At 38.8% G+C, this 20,093-nt stretch overlaps 1 protein-coding gene across 2 annotated transcripts in view; it reads right to left on the bottom strand.

The window, feature by feature from the left end:
- The window catches only part of NAALADL2 (N-acetylated alpha-linked acidic dipeptidase like 2), a 505,644-nt gene that overhangs the window by 394,552 nt on the left and 90,999 nt on the right, over positions 1–20,093 (bottom strand). For both annotated transcript variants that reach the window (XM_069792699.1, XM_069792700.1), the window contains exon 3: positions 10,012–10,090. The gene's annotated coding sequence lies outside the window, so the exon portion shown is untranslated. The remainder of the gene's footprint in view (positions 1–10,011; positions 10,091–20,093) is intronic.

Below are 20,093 nucleotides of genomic sequence, written 5' to 3' on the forward strand. Positions count from 1 at the left end.
ACACTTTGACAGCCTTCCCCAACAGAGGTGTTCTTCCCTCCACAGAAAACAGGTGCTTTGTCAAAACGTCATTTCTGAAGTTTCTTTAAATATCTTTTTCTAATCAGTTCCTGCTCCTCAGTTTTCATTCACACAGCTTTAGCAACCAAACCTCAAAAAAATGTTAGCAATCAAAATCAGCAATGGCTTCCTGATTCACTGCTAATGTCGTTAGACTTCCTACTTAATGAAAATATAGATGAGTCTGTAGAAAATAAATAACAACTCAAGCTGATTTCAGCAGCTGAAAGATGAGTGCACAGAAGCCAAACACATTACTATGAAGTCAGTTTGCAGAAGACAAAAAAGAATTAGCTTCTCCTTTTTCCTTCTAATTTGGTCTTTTTGGTATTAAACAAAATCAATTTATGCAAACAAGTATAAAGATCTGATGCATGGAAGCTGATATGTTATAATCTGGGCCTGCAAATGATAGCAATGCAGAGTATATAAGATCTAATAAAAAGGGTACCAATTTCACTGCCCTTCAATCCACTTGATTATTTATAAAAGCAGTGGAATTAAACAAGTGCTTTTTAAAAATGTGTTTGTTGTACTTAAAAATCTCTGCACGATTTATTTCTACCACCTCTAGTCTTGATGAATCTTGTAGTTATAATTGAAAGCAAAGGATAAATCAAATGACAAAAGTAAGCAGCTTAAAAAAAGGAAAGCAAAAGAGCGAGGGAATGAAAAATGTTTTTTTAATATTTGTCGGCAAGAGAGCTAATGCTATAAATGCTAGCTAATACTGAACTCCATCTCGCACAACTAAGAAGTAAATCTTACTATTCTAAGATCACATTAGGAAGCACAGAGCCTAAAAACCTCATACAGGGAATCAAAAGCTGATCGGTTTAAAAAAAAAAAATTCACCATTTTATCCTTACTCTAGCCTTTTAGAGAAAGTACTTCTTCGAAACACAAAAATAGGTGACCTTGTGTTTAGATTTTGGCAAGATGAACACTCATCTCTAGACAGATCTAGCAAAGCTGGGAAGAGGTGTGGTTTAAGTAGGTCAGCTTGCATTCCAGCCACATATGTAAGCTTTTATAGCAAATATACGCTATAAAATACAGTGATTTAATATGCAGATGGATTTTTGAGCCAATGAAGACTTGGACTCTGAAGTATCTTCTACCCCAGCAAATATAGAAGAGCCAGGAAGAATCTTATGTGTGAATCTTCAATCACTAAAGATTGTTCCAACACAAGAGCTGTAAAAATTATATATATATGTGTGTATATAAAGATATATATATGTATGTAGATTTTACAAAGAAGCAATAGCATGCTAACAGATTACCTCACTTTGTGGGACTGCCACATAGAGCAAGACAGCCATTTTGTGGAATGCCACGAGTTGCAATACGTACATCCCATTGAGTGCTACGAGCTGGCGAACAGTTCCCTCCCGAATCAAGCAAAGCAACAAAACTCAGCTTTGTCATATCATCAACCAGGCTAAACAGCAAGTCTCTGCATGGGAAGTCTGACAAATGCTTTCGATACGTACACACTTACTGACAAATGAGGGGGCATATCGACAGAAAGTTGTCACTAACATTATATTCCTACACCCGTTTCTTGCTTTTACAGCCAGGAGACTTGCTGCCTCCTTGTGCCAGGTGCGGTCGTCTTCTGAAGCTATGATAAGCTGAGTCAGCTCACTAATCCCACAGTTTCACCAGCAGAAAGCTACCTACTTTTTCCTATCACCTCTCAGTTTTCTGCTACTTAAAAAACATTTATCAGCCCACAAAGGAGTGCAGAACACGGGAACAAGACAGCTTTTTTTGGTGCTGACAAGCTGTTAGGTGAGCGCAACCTCTTTGATCCAGCTGCACAGTGCAGTATGCACGTATACATGCAGGCCAAGTTCAGCACACCCATAATTTACCATCTCTTCCCCTCCAGTGAGACACTTTCACATCACATCTGCTTACAGCCCTCTGCAGATAAAGCACATCTCATAGTAAAGCACGTTTCATTAGTTTTTAACTACTCTGCAAAAACCAGAGGGGTAGGTGATGCGCGCTTGGACTATACAAACTGAGACTCAGACTCTAGCCTGGCACACCTTCTTTGACAGCAGGGCACTTGAATTGTGCTTCAGACTGAATAAATTGTTCCTTTCTTCCAAACTAGTTAGTTCAACTATTTACTATAAGTAACTCCCTATGTAAAGCATTTCTAGTATGGAATAACACTCTTCATTGTTGTTTGCACCTCTGAATTATCTATGCAATACTCCTAAACAACAGAATGAGCTATATTCTTCCAGAGAGAGTAAAGGCAGCAAAATCTTATTCTCCCCAATGGAGGGGAAAAGAAAAAAAAAAAAAAAAGATTTTTAGATTAGCATTGTTTTCCATTTCTCCCCAAATCTGCAATAAAGTTTTATTTTTCCCAATTCCAGTTGCGGTGGTGTACTCTTGGAAAACACAGCTGTTGGCTTTATATTTACTAGTATGCAGTTATTGCATTGCTTAGTATATTTTCACATAATTTTTTTTAATACAGAAGCAACATAGGAAATGAGATCTAAAAATACATTACCCATGCCCCTTTCTCCCTGCTTATACACCATGCACTTGTTTCACATGCTTTAATCAATAAATTGTCTCCATATCTCAGACAGGGTATTATGTAAGGCAAATAAAACAGCATAGAAGCCAAAATGAAAGATAAGAAGTTAATTCTGTGTCCATAATTAAGAAAAGGAATCAGAACCTCACTTGCAAACAATGCTCATGGTACACAATAAAAATTAAAAAATGAATTTAAAAAAAATTAAAAAGTCTTTTAACTCTTGCCTGCTCTGGGTTGATATTTCCTTGTCTTTCTCTGTTTGAGTCCCATAAGAAAAGCAAAAGCCCAACAATTTACTACAGTATGAGGCAGTAGATGAAAATTAAAGAAAGCCCATGCAAAAGTAAGTTGAAAGTATCAAAAGTGGCTGACTTAAAGCATCATTTTAAAACACAACTTACATAGTTTAGTTTTTCTTAACCAATGTTCCAATGTAATCAATGTGTTAATAGATTAATAATACTGAAATTTCATAAGACACCGACCAGCAGGTATTCCGAAAGAATGCTGAAAGCATTTAATATGTTCCACTTCTATTCCTTACAAAAGCCAGCCAACAATTATTTAAAGTTTAAAATTATTTAATTTGGTTTTAAATAAAAGAACATTTCTGGTGATATTACAGAAGTTGGCCAGACTTTTTTCAACAGCACTGCATTGGACAGATAGAGAAACTGCCATAATTTTTTTTTAAAAGATCTTATTGATCCTTACTTATTTTCTTGGTTCAATTATAATAAGTTTTAAGGTATTTTGCCTTCTTAGAATCTATCATAGGGAAGTAAATAGCCAACAATTTGGACATCTTGGACATTGTGAGAGACCGAAAGAGTTAATGTCTCAAACATTGTGGTGGGGCAAGTTGTGCATAACAAGGAATCAGAGGTGAGAAGCCGATCGGGCAACAGGAGGGCATGCCGGAGGATGCGCAGCTCCCTCTTCTGACGTGCTGAGCAGGGCAGCTCACCGTGCATGGCCAAACATCAAACAATGGTCATGTCTGCAGGGAAGAAGCAGCTACTCCCCAAATGACCCCCAAGCCCACCAACACATTTCCTGAAGGTTCTAGAAGCACAAACCGTGCACAACACCTAATTAGCCTAATGAGTTTGAGTGCCCGCCCGAAGGAGGGGCAAGGAGATGATGAAAGGGCACAAATTGAAGCCCCACTTGTGCACACCCACTGGAACTGGACACTTAGGCTAGCTGGAGCAACGCTGGACCCAGGATCAGTGAAATCTTCCTCTTTTCTTCTTTCTGTCTCTCTTTCTCTTTCCTTTTCCATAATCCCTACACCCCACCCCTTTAGACATAAACCGTTGACCAAGTCTGGGACTAGGAGCAGATCCAGCCGCCCCTGGGCTCCTCTCTGAGAAGTCTGGAAAGCAAGGGGGTCTGCTCTGAACCTCCTGACTCAACAGGAAGGTCTCCTGCTTTTCTTCCCTGAATTGATGTATATGTGATTACCACAGGTTACACGGTTTACTGAGGTAGTTTCATGCCAGCTCCTGTTGCGCGAGACCACACCACCTACTGTTACGCCTTCCAAGTTCACGTTGCTTCTGCCATGAATAAAACGTTCAAGTGATCATTTGGTGTCGTTTCACCTTAATTTAGCCTGAGGGAATTCCGAACTCAACACGACCCCTCCCTGGTCGTTGATATAGTAGATTAAAGCACACCTTCAAACACTTGGATACAAAGCCACTGTAATTCTAGTGCAGTACGCAGTTCCTTCAATCATGGCGGTTATGTTTAAGTTAATGCAATTGTATCAGCAGACACTTAAACAGGCAGATGATGGGAAAGAGCAATCTTACCTACAGACCAAAGTTGCCCTTAAGAATACAAGTTACCAAGAAACACAGTCCAGAGCAGTTTACCCAAGCTTTCCCATGAATCATCATAAGCTACAAAACATTTCTCAATATCCTGCAGCAAACTTAGGGCTAAGTATAAACCACTAAAAAGATAAATAGTAAGTCAGAAGCTACAGTTTACAACACGAAGAATGAAGGAGAAAGACCATTTTGTTAGTGACAATTGCCTTAAGGTTTTGGCTATACAAATTGAACCATTTCAAACCTTTCACCTGATTTTCTGAGTATCTCCAGTTTCAAGGAAGTAATTCCATGCAGTTGCCTGCTGCTATCTTGCCTCTGTGTGTTTGCATGGGGACAGAGGGAATAGACCGTGCAGAAAAAGAAGTTAGATGAAAACACTGATTTTGCCTAGATTATTCAAAGTCTGATAATTACAAAGTATCCAGTAAACATAACAGATTTCTTTGCAGCTTCCATCAAAACATTTCCATACAAACACTCTACATTTTGACAGCTGGTCAGGTTTCACAATACACCAAATGCTCTAAAAAGGTTCAGCCTTAACAACAACCATTAACAAAAACACTGAACCCAACAAGAAAAATGGAAGCAAGCATTTTGCGAATGACAATTGCTCTTACTAGTAGGAGAGAGATTTTTTTTTTAAATTTTTTCTTTTTTTTTTTTTTTTTTTTTTTTTTTTTTTTTTTTTTTAAGAATTCCCAAGGTAATACAATTGCAGATGTACAGATATTGACCTCATTTTTGCCTGGAAGAGAGAGGCACAAAACAGCTAGGTAGATCTCCTGTCCAACAATTCAAAACAAGAACCCAACCTGTTTCCTACAGCTTTGACCTTATCGTTAAGGCACCAAAGGTGTTCTTGAGAGCCGAAAGGGCTGAGAAAATTACCTCCTCTGGCAACAGCAAAACTACACAGCCTATCGTATTGCGCAACCTGGGTCTGCAAGCCAGTTGCAACTTTTTCCTTTGCAATTATCTCCACAGGAAATAAAAAAAGTTACTAGTCCAATATTCACTTAATGATAACCACCTTCGTGTGGTAATGTCCATCTACTTTTCCATTAAGCCCTTCTAGAGAACACCAAGCTAACAAAGGCCATCCTTCATCTCCCTAACGAAGTACCGCCTACATACAATTATATCGCAGCAGAAATCTACAGTACGATCTACAGCTCATACTGACACCTATATTCAAAATTCATTTGAATTGTCGTTAGAACAACTTGTACAAGGTCAAGTCTGTCATACTCCTCAGTGTACACACTTAGTTTGCAGCCTGATATTATTCCACTATAAGAAGGGAAACAAAGTAGATGTGTCAGTGCATAACTGTGTTTCAATGACAAAAAAAGGAAATCTTCTCAAGGTTGCAATTATAACACAAACCCCAGCTCATCATCTTTCAGCATTGAGCGTATCAATGGTCATTTCCGGAGGGCTCTCAGGCTAAGAAAACATACCTTTACCTGGAATTAGATCCAAGAGCTTGCAATTTTAGGCAAATCTCTTAATAAACACGGCTCGCATGTTGAAAGCATAATAACTGCATGGGACAGAATTCACAACATGTTTTGTTTCTTTAACTAAAACACTTGATTTGCTTCCATTCTTCTTGTGTTTCTTTTTAAAGAATGAAATACATAGAGACAAAACATATAATATACAAATCTAGCCCAGCTATGATACTTATTGAGAATAAAGTATGCAAAAAATGCAGAAGTCAGTCTTGGTGAGCTCAAGAGATGAGCCATTTGTCAACTCCTATGTACTGACAGGGGACCCCAGCCCATCCTCCCCGTGTTGCCAGGCAACCATTCCTGTATCCTTAGCTGAATTCATTAGCCATTAACCACCATCAGCTCCCTTTCTTTTCTCCCTCGCAGGCTCCCACTCTCATAGACGTATGAAGGGGAGGGAGAAGTTAAACAAGATGACTTTCTGATCAGAAGTAACATTCTGAGTTTTAATAGCTAATAGATTTTAGCCAATTCACACAATTCCTATAATTGCTTTGTAGTGAAAGACACAGCATGATTATAAGGTACAATTCTTTTAGTAAGAGGGCTCTGTTAAAAGTTGACATTAATAGAGATCTTCTAAAATGTCTATTATTAGACAGTGATGATCTCACGCTGACAGTACTAAAGTGTCCTTTGAATTTGTAAAAAATAAAGTAACAGATGACAGCTTTTTAACTCCAGAAGAATGGCACTGAACATGAAGAAATGCTATTCTAAACCTTGTCGAGATAAATAAAAATCAATTGATCTCGCAAGTAGAAATGCATGATCTTTAATGTATTCCATGGAAACGAAGCAGTACTTCAACCACTAGAAGTACCAATCCACTGTCCTTAATATCAACATAAACGTGCACCACCTCCAAAGCAGCAGTTTCCCAGTCTGCCCATCCTGAAGCCACAGGTTAACCTCCACTTGCAGGCACTAGCAGGTAAGTTATGCAGACATAAACAGAGCTAGACAACGCAAAGGAAGATGAAAACTCTTCCCCTCCCCAGCCCCAGGTTACCTTCAGCCAGAGCAGCTCTCATCCACCTCCTCCCATTGCAGCCCAAGCATCCACGTAGCACAGGGGAAGCGGCAGGGCCATGGCTGAGGATGGAGGGGAAGGTACAGCTCTTTCGGCAAAAGTCCGTACTTCTATCGCCTTAACGCTACCATCAAATAACCCTGTAATACATTCTTGGTATTTCAGAGTCTTGTTATCTTGCTAGCTTCCATGAGACGGAAGTTTAACTGACCTCCTCAAGTGAAGGAAAATATGAAAATATTGAGAAACTTATTACAAAGCACTAAAAAACATCAAACATTGCAAAACCCATAATTCTAGAACAGGGAAACACAAGATTCCCAGTGCGATGCTGTGCAGAGGTCTCTCTTAAGCATACAACTAAGAAGATGCATTGTCTGTCTCTTTTTTTTAACTTTTGAGACCACCATGCGAACATGTTTTCAGGTCTGTTATCCATCACTGGAGAAGGAGCTTGATTAGAGATTATTGGGACAGAGACCATGAAGAAGACTGTAAGACACCCTTACAAAGAAAAGGCTAAAAGAGCTTAATGTGATATTTGTGTAGAAGCTAGGGTGTGATTAACCAGCAGTCTAAATAATTAAGCCAGGATCAGAAATATGATAGCATAAGGTTGCGCAGGTGAGCAGGTAAAAAAAAAAGTGCTATTTTCAATGCTTCAAGCTGATTCAGACAAATTCATGAAATAAACAGGAAAAATCTTTTCCAACAGTGTAATCTGTTGGGCAATTTTCCAAGAATCATGACAGCTTTTCCATCACCAGTATCTTCAGGATTGGAGGCTTTTGCTTTAAGTACAGTTACAGAACACACAGAAATAATTATTCCAAGGAAGGCCTACTGCCTCCAGACAGGACAACCACATCGGTCGCTCCAGCTTTGAATTATTCCATAGTCTGTATATAGCAACTGCCAGAGGAGAAAAAACACACTATATTTGACATGAAGAACTGATAAGAGAAGGAACAGTGCTATCACCCAGGATGACTGCTCTCCCACAATTCCTTTATAAGGCTCCTGGGTGTTTTGTTATGCTTCATGCACCAAGACATCAAAATGAATGAAATTTAGCAAAGCATATGTAATGCACAGAAACAACTCTATTGTCAAAAAAGTAGATGATGGAGATAATTCTACAGCATGGAAAGAAACATCCTGACTACTACTGTCTGCTCCTGAGAGCACAAAAGCATTTTTACAGACTCACATTCCAGATGAAACTTCTGTAATTTGCACCCGAAGTATATAGCGCAAGAAAAATGGATTTAATGTTGCCCATTTTATATCATAATTACTTTAGTATAACAAGCATAGTCGTGCCTATTCGCTAATTAGACAAATGCAATACTGATCAATCTCTACTCTGCCAGATTTCTTAAATATTTCTCTCTGATGCCACAGTCTAATCGAGACTTTAAAACTATTTAAACCATGAAACCATCATGATACAACCAAAGGAACTGCTGAATTTATTTGGTAGCACCAAACAGGCTGAAGAGAGAAAGCACAAGAATCTGAAACTGTTCTTGCTGTGACCACATGGCTCGGAGGCATCGGGAGAGACCCCATCTTCAGGGACAGCAGCCTCTCCACAAGCCCAACCCTCCATGCACCAAGGTAACTGCTTACCATGCTTACGGGAAATATATGAGTATATAGTGGAGATACCTATCCTGGCTAGACAGAGCTACCATTCTGAACTACTGGGAATTGTATTTTTTCTTTTTTATTTATTGTGACTAAGTTCTACGAGCATATTTTTGCAAGTTCTAGAGTCAAATTATTTCATCATTGCAAGCCTTTCTGTCTTGATCTGGTTCTAGAAGTACCTGATGCTTAAGGGCAAAACCTGGGCCTTTAAACCAAATACACAAGTGCATTTATTGTGCTGCCTGGAACTTGGTTTTATGGCAAGTGCCAGTATCACAACCCCTAATACTAGGGATATGAAGCAGCATATGGTTTCTATTATGCCTAATAGCATTGGTTAAATTTGGAGAAAGTGCCACTTGAAAATAACACTTTGAGTACAGCAATCTCACCGATCCCTTCATCTGCAGACAGAGCAGGGCAAGTAGATCCAAAGAGCTTCAAACGCTGAAATTTACCCATTTCGAGTGATTTCAACAAATGCATAAGACATAGTAAACAGTCAAACAAGGTATGGACATAAAGGACTATTTAGTAGACATTAAGAATACTTAGCTATACTTGCAAGTAATTAACTGTTCATAAAGTTATTAAAATAATTATTTCCTGCAATGGTTTCACAAACAAAACAAGCTTGCTAAGTCTTAACACGGAACACAGCAAGTTAAAAAATTCCGGAGGAGAAAGACTAAAAATATGCAGTGTTAGAGGATACATTTTCCACATACATGAGAAATCAAAGTGTATACATATATAATGAAAGCTGTAGAGTGCTGAAAATTAGTCTGGTTTGGCTTTTAATTTCCTACAGATATTTAATTACCCCTTCGTCATTTTCACTGCCTTGCTCTCTATACCAGGAGTACGGTACCATGAAAGTAAAATTAAGAGGAACAAAAATGTGAATTCCCATTCTAGCAATTTTGTTTGCGACTGAGCTCATGAAATACAGAAGCTAGAGTTGCAACCTGATTTTCAATTATTTATACTTTGCTGCCTTTGTAATTTCACATTTTCCATTGAATTATAGTGATCTCTCCTTCATATGCATATTCAATTTTTAGACAAAACAGACACTTGCCAAGGCAGTAAGACACATAAGCATTCATGACACTGACTGTCATTTTGCTTAATTACTGAAGCCTACCCCAAATTATTGGCTCATGCTTACACTTTATTTTGACTAAATATTAAGTTTTGCAACTTAACTCCTTAAAATACTTTCTTTCTTTGTTCTGAGCACATAATATCCTCACATTTCTTTCAAACAGAACAACTATGATGAGAAGAAAAGTTAGAAGAGGTGTTTGATACAGTTTTTTCATTTACCTTAAAGCCAAGATGGGATCAGTTTTGTAGAGACTTTTTCACGAAGGCATATTTTCAATCTGGCCTCTATATTAACTCTCTGCAAAAGAGGAACACATCACATTTTATAATACCATTCATTGAAATAGAAAACTAACCATTTGCAATGATGTAACTTGTAAATATAAATAGAAGACTCATTTTCCTGACACAGCAGCAAAGAACAACATATTTTTAAACACGCTGGTAGTTATGAAGCATTTCTCTCCTTTAAAGAAACGAAGTGACTGCCAAAAATGTCAAAACCAATGCCCTCACATCTAGCAAGGTCTGGTTCATGAAGCAGCAGGTTCATACTCAGGGAACCTGTGGTAGTTCTACTGTACTACAGAACACTGGACAATAAAGAATTGCCTTGTTTATCCATCAGTAAAGTAGAAGCGTTCTTATTATCAAAAAAACCCTTATATTCCGATCATTTCAATTTTTCACCTATTTCCCACTAGCAATCTCATTATCATCCACATAAATATCCCTCCTTCTTTTAATGAAATGCAAAAGGTGCCAATGTGTTCCTTCCCCAAGCAAAACAAGGTAGCTCAGTACATATTTAAACAGTGTCTGTGTATACCGTTGCAGTTCAGTACTAATCAAAGCTTATTATAAAGATTCTACAGATAAGTCCAGTAATAACCCTCCATTGCTGCACTACATAAATTATAAAACAAAAGGGAAAAAAGGATCAATAGTAACCAAGTTGCACCGTTGTAATTTTCTGTAAACACAATTATATCAGGGCAACAAAGAAGTTACCTTAAAAAAAAAAAAAAGAAGAAATAAAAAAGAAAGGTAGGCACTGCGGCTTCTTTTCCGAGGCATCCCATCGACATCCACACTGCAGAACCCACTGGGCTCCTCCAATACTCCATTTTGTAGGACCATAGCCGACACTCATCCCAATAAACAAATAATGCACTGAACTAGCAGGAGTGCAGTTTCTATCTCCCAGGCACTAGGTTTTCATATAACTTTTACTGATCCAACATAATGGCTGTAGCAGCCACGTTGAAACAGGCTTCCCCTTGTGCAGGTAAGAAGGTGAGAAAGAGTGGTTGAGAGATAGGTGGCCTTTGGGTGGGGGATGAACTGGCTTTTACGTCTTTTCCTAGGTATGCATTCAAAAGTCTGACCAAAGTTATCCTTTAAATAACGGGGAGAATAAAAGCTGTAGAGGAAAATTTTAAAAGACATGTTTGAATTTGTCATCTGGAGATAGATTATCTTTAAAAAAAAAACAACTACCCGCAGCTGATGCTACTTTAACTATTCATACTTCAGTTGCTGTTGTAATTGCCTTCAAGGTAACCCCGCAGAGTCACAGTTCATAAAAATGAAAGAACAGGAAGACAGTCCCTTTATCATTGTAGATTTGAACCCTGCCAGAGATAAAGTAATTTGGGTTGGGAGAAGCCTAAAAAGTCATCTGGTCCAACCTCCATTTAAAGCAGGAATAACATCAACATTAGATCAGGATGCTCAGAGCCTTGTACAGTCATGTAAAACTAAGAGGAAAATACCAGTCCTAAACAGATTCATGTTTTGCCCTTCAGAGACCCAGTCCCCTTTTCACAAAAACAGTTGACAACAAACTGAAGCAAAGCGGCTAAAATTTAAAATGAAGTAAGGATGAATTTACTGAGTTCCAAAAAGCACATTTCCTTGACAGTCATAAATACAATATTGTACTACTTTTCTGCAAAACTTCACCTTTAAACTATACAAGCCCATGGAAGCACACATTACAGTTATGGTCTTACTGGGCAAGATTAAGGGGGGGGTGGGGGAGGGGGCAGAGTAAAACCAGTCCTTTCCCTGGATCAGAAAAAAGACTTATTTGCTCATAGGTCTCAGATAAAAGCTTCACATTAAAACATTTTATCTGTCTTACAGTTTTACTGCTCAAAAGATGAACTGTGAGATTAAATCCAACTTTCTATTAAGCTCTAGAGATAGCCACATGCCATGCAACTCATAAGACTTTAGGGTTTAGACATCCATCAGTAACAGATATTGAATATATGAGGGAAGCATCTCAAAAAGGCATTAACACTAATAGGGCTTACATATATGTATCAAGGGAAAAATAGCCGCTAAGTTATGATACTACTCAGTCATGATCCAGAGGTACAGAAAGAAGCCTATTGTACAATTCCAAAGAATTCTGAGAGATACTCCTAAATTCACCAACTTAGAAGAATCTTTGATTTCTTCTAAGCATCTACTGACAAGAAAAAAGGGAGAGGAAAAAAAGGTCAAATCATAAACTCAAACTCAAAAAGATTTTTATGTTTTACCAGTTGGAAGAACAAGTGCAGGGGCAAATTTAGCAGACACAGAATGGTTTATCTTTTTTTGAAAACCAGAGGAAAAAAACACAGTGAACTCTTCCACAGGCTACAGCTAGTTGTCCAGTCTTTTGCATTTAGATAGTCACAGCATCATTTAAAACATGCAGAACATTCTAAGGTTCTTCTGTCACTATGACTAATAACTGCAGGATCTCACACCCCTGCATCTGCTAGATACACAGTTAAAAAGGGGACAACACAATTTGGTCATTTACGTAGTAACAATGAGAGTTGGGATCAGGGAACTGAAAAAAGGTCATGTTTCAGTTTTCCCCTGTACCATATAGAGACACTTATTTCATGACTGACCAATTTCCTCTGCAGAACTATGTTCATAATATACTTCAAATTTTTTGTCCATGCCACCTGTATCTAACTTTTAAGCAGGTAGCAGAATTACCGATAACAACTCTGAAGTAATGTAGGTAGGCAAGCACTAGCCCAAGGAAAAAATTCCTGTTCACAAATCCCAAAGAAATTATTCTCTCCCCAGCAAAGTTTATTTTTGAGAAGATAACTATTTTTGCTGGGAGAGAATGTTGCAAATTAGAACAGAAATCCAATTTGACTTATAACTCCTGTGTTTTACATAAGGCTTAGAATTCAGTGGCTAGAGAAGGCAGGGAGAGGAGGGAGGAATACAACTGCTAACGGATTAGATGTTGTCACTTACGATCCATCATCACACTTTCTCAGATTATGAAAATGAAATTTTCCCAGTAGTACATTTCATGCTTGATAGATTACAGATCAGTTTACACATTGAAAATTGGGAGCACTCGGATTTTACAAAAGTTCAGGTCTTCCGAGACCAGCATTTATTATATGGTTTGACACGAGTCAAGAGAAACATTCAGCAAGACAATGCCAGAGATACTTTCAGGCAATGAAATGGGTGAAGTCACAAACTCCTTAATGATCACTTCACCAAGACTGAATTTAACACTTTTTCCTTGACTATACAGCTGGCTCAAAAAGGTCATTAGACTATTATATTCACCGTTATGTAGAGCAGCACTATACACATGCAAAGTTTCTATAGCAACACTTTCTTAATTCACTCTTTAAGCAAAACACCAATTAGCTTTTTATTATAGCCAATTAAAAAAATCTGCACACTAATTGACAACCTCTCTACTCAGAATTTAAACTTACGCAAAAGAAAATTGCAGTGAAATTTTCTGTGGTAATAGCTTACTTGCTATTCTTCCTTCTTAACAGAACAGTAGATTATTCTTGATAGGGGCTGAACATTTATTTTCAATCTAAAATGTTTAGGCACACAGAAGTAACCTATCCTGATATGCCTTAAATCTTAGTAGAGCCTGAAGATTACAGGTTTCAGAAAGGCAACAGAAATGTAATCAACTGGCTTATTTCTGCATCGCAAGAAATTGGGCACAGGCCTGTGCACCTGGAGTTCATGGAAGAGGCAGCTAGCAAAATGTTTCTCTCTCAAAGTATTTAAGCATGTCGAGCCAAGGGAGAAAGATGGCAAAAAAGTACTAAAAGTCAAATTCAGTAGGGCAGCAGAGACATTTTCATTTGCTTCTTAATACTTATTGACGGTTTTCTCAGATGTCTTCTACACAGCTGGTGATGACAGCTTCTTTGTATGCCGCTTCAAGTAGCAAATATCAAGATATATTAGTCAGAAAACAGTCAGTGAGCACAATATAAAAAGAAACACATCATGATGCAGAGTATCAGGAGAAGTAATCAACAACAAAAGCAAAACTGTCCTTCTCAGCAAGATGTTCTGCAGGAAGCTCAATAAAAAACATCATTCCCCTTCACAGTTCTCCCATGCGATATGTCAGGATTCACCTTACTAATAAATAAATAAATACACACAGAACAAAGTAGCAGATGGCTCCTCTGACAATCCTGGTATGCCCCAATCAAGAATTAATGGTGCCTGAGGTATCGGTAGGTCTGCTGGTTCTTAAGGACTATCTACAGAAACTACTTCTTATTCTCACCATCTTATACTTATTTACTCACACTGTCTTATCCTGCAGTATTAGTAGAGAAACTTAAGGCATCTGAAAAGTTATGTGGGGACACAATAGGAGTAACCAAAAGAGTTTCCCTTGAAAGGCTGAAAAAAGAAAGAGGGGTTAGAGTAGTCTTTCAACCCTACCACTGTAGAGGAGAGAACAAGGTATTCCCACATGTGCAAGAGACCACTACGTATAACCTTGGAGATGCAGAAGTTGCTGCAGCACGAGAAGACCACCTGCTCCAAAGTCAATAGGGTCTGGAGTACACCGGTGGGCTATGTAGTAAGCAAGGACACCAGAGGTAAGGGACTAAGGTTAAGCAAGACAGCTACAGGCTTTTATTCTTTGTTCTTTAGAGAGGTAAGCTCCCAAACACAGCTCCCTGAATTGCCAGAATATAGTAGCACGCTCAAGCTCAAAAAGTCTTCCAAGTGCAAAGTCCCCGCTACTAGATGCGCAGCTCACCCTGCTGAAGAGAGGTTGTGTTAGTTCAAGACACAGTATGCAGGGTTACACGCACAGCGAGTACTAATTGAAACTAATGTCATCATCTGTAGTCCCAAGACTTTGAAGATTTCTCCTCTAGTAAACCCCTGCTACCAGCCCCTCACCAAACTACGTGACACCTCTGCAGCGTACGTCTCTGCCTTTCCTGCCCTTGAAGGGAGGAGAGCAGCCCACGTCCCAGCACGAGACCTGTCGGTCACAGTAAGGCAATAGTGAATACTTGAGAGTACCAGAGCAAACAAATTAGCTCTTTTCTCCTTTTTCATTTTTTTAAGCTTTCTGCATTGGCATTTCAAGCCATTTAATCTTTCAGCTAGCGGGTCCACCCTGCCAGTTACATATTACACAGAGTGTATTTGAGGAGAAAGTTTAGGGCAAAATTTAAAGGCAGCTGGTAATGGCAGAGCTGCTTATTGGCAGCAGCCAGGATCACCTTCAACTGCTCCCCAGGAACCTACGTTCCCAGTATCAGAAAGGCTCCAATCAGCGACAGTCATGTTTGAAATACACCATCACTAGGTATCTCTTTCTTACTTTCTTCTCCGATTTGCTCTTTGCCCAGTCAGACTGCCCTGAACAGTCACGTTCATGTGGTCAGGCAGGTGGTGTGTGATGTGAAAACCCTTGTGGGAGTAAAACAACAAATATGATTTCTGGCAGTCTCACCCCTGCCAAGAAAACACCTTCAATGGCCTAAAATATGAACCCAAGCCAGCTGTGCAGCCATCCCAGTCTTTGCAAAAGCAGACAGTTCACAAATCAGCACGATCAGGAAGGTATAAGCTTCTGCTGTGTATTTCCTGCTATTATGATTAGCGTTCAAAGTAACTTCATTAAAAGAACAATTTACACATTCAGTTGTAGTTAAGAAATACAGAGCTACATTCCACTTTAAGACTCCAGAAGCAACATTTTCTTCTTTGATTGATTTTTTTTTTTTCCCACTGTTTCGCAGAATGGCTTACTGCAATTAAATTGTCTTTGTCTAAGTATAAAAGCTCAAAATATTGTTATTTCCAAGAAGTAATGGGATGGCTTTGTTGCATATCTAAATTACTACCCACTGTTATGACCTACCATAGAACTGAAGCAGACTAGAACAATAGTCTAGGCATCATTGCGAGCATGGATTTTCAAAAGTTTTGAAACACCCTTTTTGACTCCTTTCATTTACTTTTCTGAATTTGAAACGCATAAAACACAGAAGCATGATTGCAGTAAATCTTGATAACTACCATGGATTTCTCCCACTCTCTCAATGAAGAAAAGTGTTTCAGAAGAACCTTCCATCCAAATATATCTTTCCAATTTCTACACAATTCCTGTGTAGGCAATAATACACACCCATACCACTGGATGATGAACAGAAGAATTTAAACAAAACTATAATTTTCCCACAACATTGTTCAACCTCTGAAAAGAGTTGGCATTCTCAATCCAAGGTTTGAACACAAAACCTGAAAACGACTGTACAAAAGAGTTTTCTTTCTTCATGTCTTGGTGAAGGAAAAAAAAAAGTATCAACTCGAGGAACTACTACACTTCAATAACCCCAAACCTAAAAAAACCCTCAGTTTTTATTATAATGTTTCAAGCAATTAAAACATTATCCAAATAATGCTATTTCAACACTGTTCTAATTCTCGGTAGTCTATTAAAGGTTTACAGCAAGATCTCTGACTTGCAATCAGATCAAATAGTAAATACTGAAAAGGTTCTCCTTTCTTTGTGCTGTCATTATTTCATTTACCAGAAGGCTAAAAGTTAAGGGTAGATTCAATATTTCTTACGAAACTTCAACCTCAGATTCACAACTGCCACATCTGTAAGCTCTGAAATCAGAAACCCTGAGCAAAAAGAACACGAGAATGCTATGATTACTACCAAGTTCTCAGACCACAGCATGACAGAGACATTACTGCGTCTTTTCAATCTTCATAAGGTCTTCCAAAACTCATGCTTTTTTATCAGGCAAAACAAATACAACGTATCTCCAGTCCTGCTACTAGAAATGGCCAGCTCATACCTACAGATGATTGTCCTAGTTTCAGCTGGGATAGAGTTAACTGTCTTCCTAGTAGCTGGTACGGTGCTATGTTTTGATGAATCTATTTTCCTATTTTATCATTTCAAAGTTAAGTTCAAAGACCTAATGGTATGATAGATTAAGCCTGGAAAAGAAGCAAGCTTCTCCAAGGACCCCTCCACCTAAGAGTGAGAAAAATTTGGCCAATTAAAAAAACAAATCAAACACTGAGGAAACTACAATTAAAAGTTTCTGTGGAGGAGTAACACTATTCAAACAACCCAACCTATCTCCCCCTTCCAATTTCTTCCATCTAAAACTTCCAGAAAGCATCTAGTCATAGTACTACTTACATCTTCTTATATTACGGGTAGAGCAGCATGTATTTATATTATATGTATGAAAAAAATCAATGCATGCAATTCAAATCTCAGCAGCACATACAGTTTGATCGATATGCTGTTCCAGCTAGTGCCAGGGTGCAGCTGGGAATCGGCAAGCAATTTCAGTGCTACCACCAATCCTTGTAGCACGTGATGGATCCACTCTGCATCTCTGGTCCTCAACAAAGGGCTGGAAGAAGAAAGAGCCAGTACAAGTCACTGCATGGAGAGAAACAGAGACCCTATGGTGGCATTACGCTTTCTCTTTGAGATGAGAACTCCCAACAGTTTGTCTTTATATATTCAGAGAAAAATAACTAAATATCTACCACTAAAAGGACAAAGATGACTGTTTCGAATCGAAAGAGAAGGCCAAAGAAACTGAGTTTAGTTACAAGGGCCCCTAATAACAAGCAGCAGAACACCATATCTTTTTTGGGTAGAAGAAGCTGTTATCTACCTTCCCTGCTCCTAATGGGATTCCCTGAGGGCTCTTTACCAATTTCAAAAGGTCAGTCGCTGTCTCGGAGTGCTTCTTGTCAGTGTTAAAGAAACAGTCTAGTTTTTGATACTGAGATAAAACAAGTATTTGCTAGCTTAGACCACCACAAACTGAGAATAAGGCCCCCTGCAGTATTTCAAAGCAGCAAGTGCATAATGCACGATAACCAATGTAGGGTAACGTTCTGAAGAACAAAATAACTTTTAGTGATATACTCAGTGATAGGTTTCACTTCCAGCCTTGTCCAAATTGCACTTAAGTTTGCAGAACTTCTGTCAATTTCAACAGGTTTTGGAGTATGTCCTTTATGTCCTCTGAAATTATATCAGAAAAGTAGTATCAGTTTATCAGGTTTAGTGGGCACACACACACCATATTTTATCTTTAAGCTTCTCTCCTTTAAGGAGAGGGAAGGTTCATACACTCAGTGTATTCAGACAAAGAAATAAAGCAAATGAGGGGAAAGGCAAATTTCTTGATGACAGAACAAAGACAACAGGTTCATCTTCAAAATGGTTTCTGTCTTCTCCCTTGGCAAAAAAAAAAAAAAGTCAGATAATATACATCAGGTTTTTACTTGTATTCTCATCAAGATTCATTCCAGTTGTGAAAAGGTGTCTGTCTCTCTATAACTAGTTATCATTAAAAAATAGCAAAAAGTCGATTTCCAGACTTTATAACTATTTTCATCTAATAATTTGTTGTCTTTTGCAACTGCTAAGTTATAAGCCTCACCAAAACAGGGTTTATTGTAGCACTACTATAGATAATCATCTGTCAGCATTTTTATTAAATTCCTTATACCAGCAGAGTTCATAAATTGGCAATAAAAAAAAAATATATATAATTCCAATGAAAACACACCACACTGAGGGCCCAGGTTGTTTTTAAGTAAGGGGAGAATACTAGACCATACCTCTCCATCTTGCCCCAGCACACAGCCAACCAAATTTTAAAAGGGAAACCATTCTTGGCTCATCAGCAAAGGCTGAGCTGCCGTTTTACATGTGCTCACCTCTACAAAATCTTCAGTCTTGATCCTCTGGGTTCTGTCCCCCACCAGGACAGGCAGAGCTCAAGGGGTTCAGCAGCAGCTGGGGGGGCTTTATGGGCAAAGGTGACTTTGGGCACTCGGCAAGTTTAAAATATCCTCCTGTGTCCAGGGAACCACAGAGGGCTTGTGAGCCCAGGAAAAGGTGATTCAGCCTCAGTGCTGACAAAGAGCATGGAGACAGTTTTCGATACATTTTTATATAGCGAAGTGTTTTGTGGTGTAGAGATGCACCAAGCAGTAATCGATGAGCTCGTTCAGGCATGTTACATACACTACAGTAACTCAGAGCTGTACGCTAATGAAACCAGACTGCACTCAAGCTAGCTTATCCTGAATTACGTTAGGTATTTCTGCCCAGCCCTAAACTGTGCTACCTCATCTAATCCTTCAGAAGACACCGCGTTTAAGTTATCCCATGTTTTCGCAAAGGGGATGGGCAGGGAGAAGAGCCTCTTCTTCCCTGCTTTCATCACAGCTGATGAAGCACCCCTCTAGAGAGACAGCCCCATCAGGAGGTCACCCTCCTCTTCCTCACTACTTCGGAGCAGGACCACTCAATGCCCCTGATTCAACAGGAAAGAAGAGGCATGATTCCCATCTGATTCTGCCTGTAGTTTCGTGGTTAGGACATGCCATGGATGTGGGACCTACATCTCAGGTCCACCCTTCCCCCTGCCCAGACAGGCGCTCTGAGCTTCTCAGCTTCAGTCCATTGGATCTTCTGGTTTTCATCTTCCTTGGACAACCCTGGCACAGGGATATCTACCCGGTGAACCGCAGCACTAGCAGCCTACCATCTGTCCGAGATTAAAGGAAAAATAGGAGCTGATTCATGTTGAACAGTTCAGCCACACTGAGTTTTGCTGACTTATTATTGGTCAGCATATTTATTATACTAGATATAAATAAAACATTAAACATTTTGCTCAAAATATCCAAATTAGCCTGCAATTCTCCTACTTCCTGAGCAAATTTAAATGAGTTTTCTCCCCAATGCCTTTTCTTTTTTTTTATTATTAAAGAACCAACACAAGGAAAAGCTACAACTAAGTACACCTTTACTAGAACAAAGAAAAAAAATAAAAGGAATAGCCAGGAGATGATAGAGACAGCCAAACTTATATTAGTGCTAAATGCCAAATTTTTGTGGTATTGTTGCTGTTGCATTATTTTGGTATTCCAATTAACTTCTGATGTTGTCAAATGCAAAATCAGATAAC

Source organism: Haliaeetus albicilla, chromosome 9, assembly GCF_947461875.1.
Source record: "Haliaeetus albicilla chromosome 9, bHalAlb1.1, whole genome shotgun sequence".
NCBI classification, from domain to species: Eukaryota; Metazoa; Chordata; class Aves; order Accipitriformes; family Accipitridae; genus Haliaeetus; species Haliaeetus albicilla.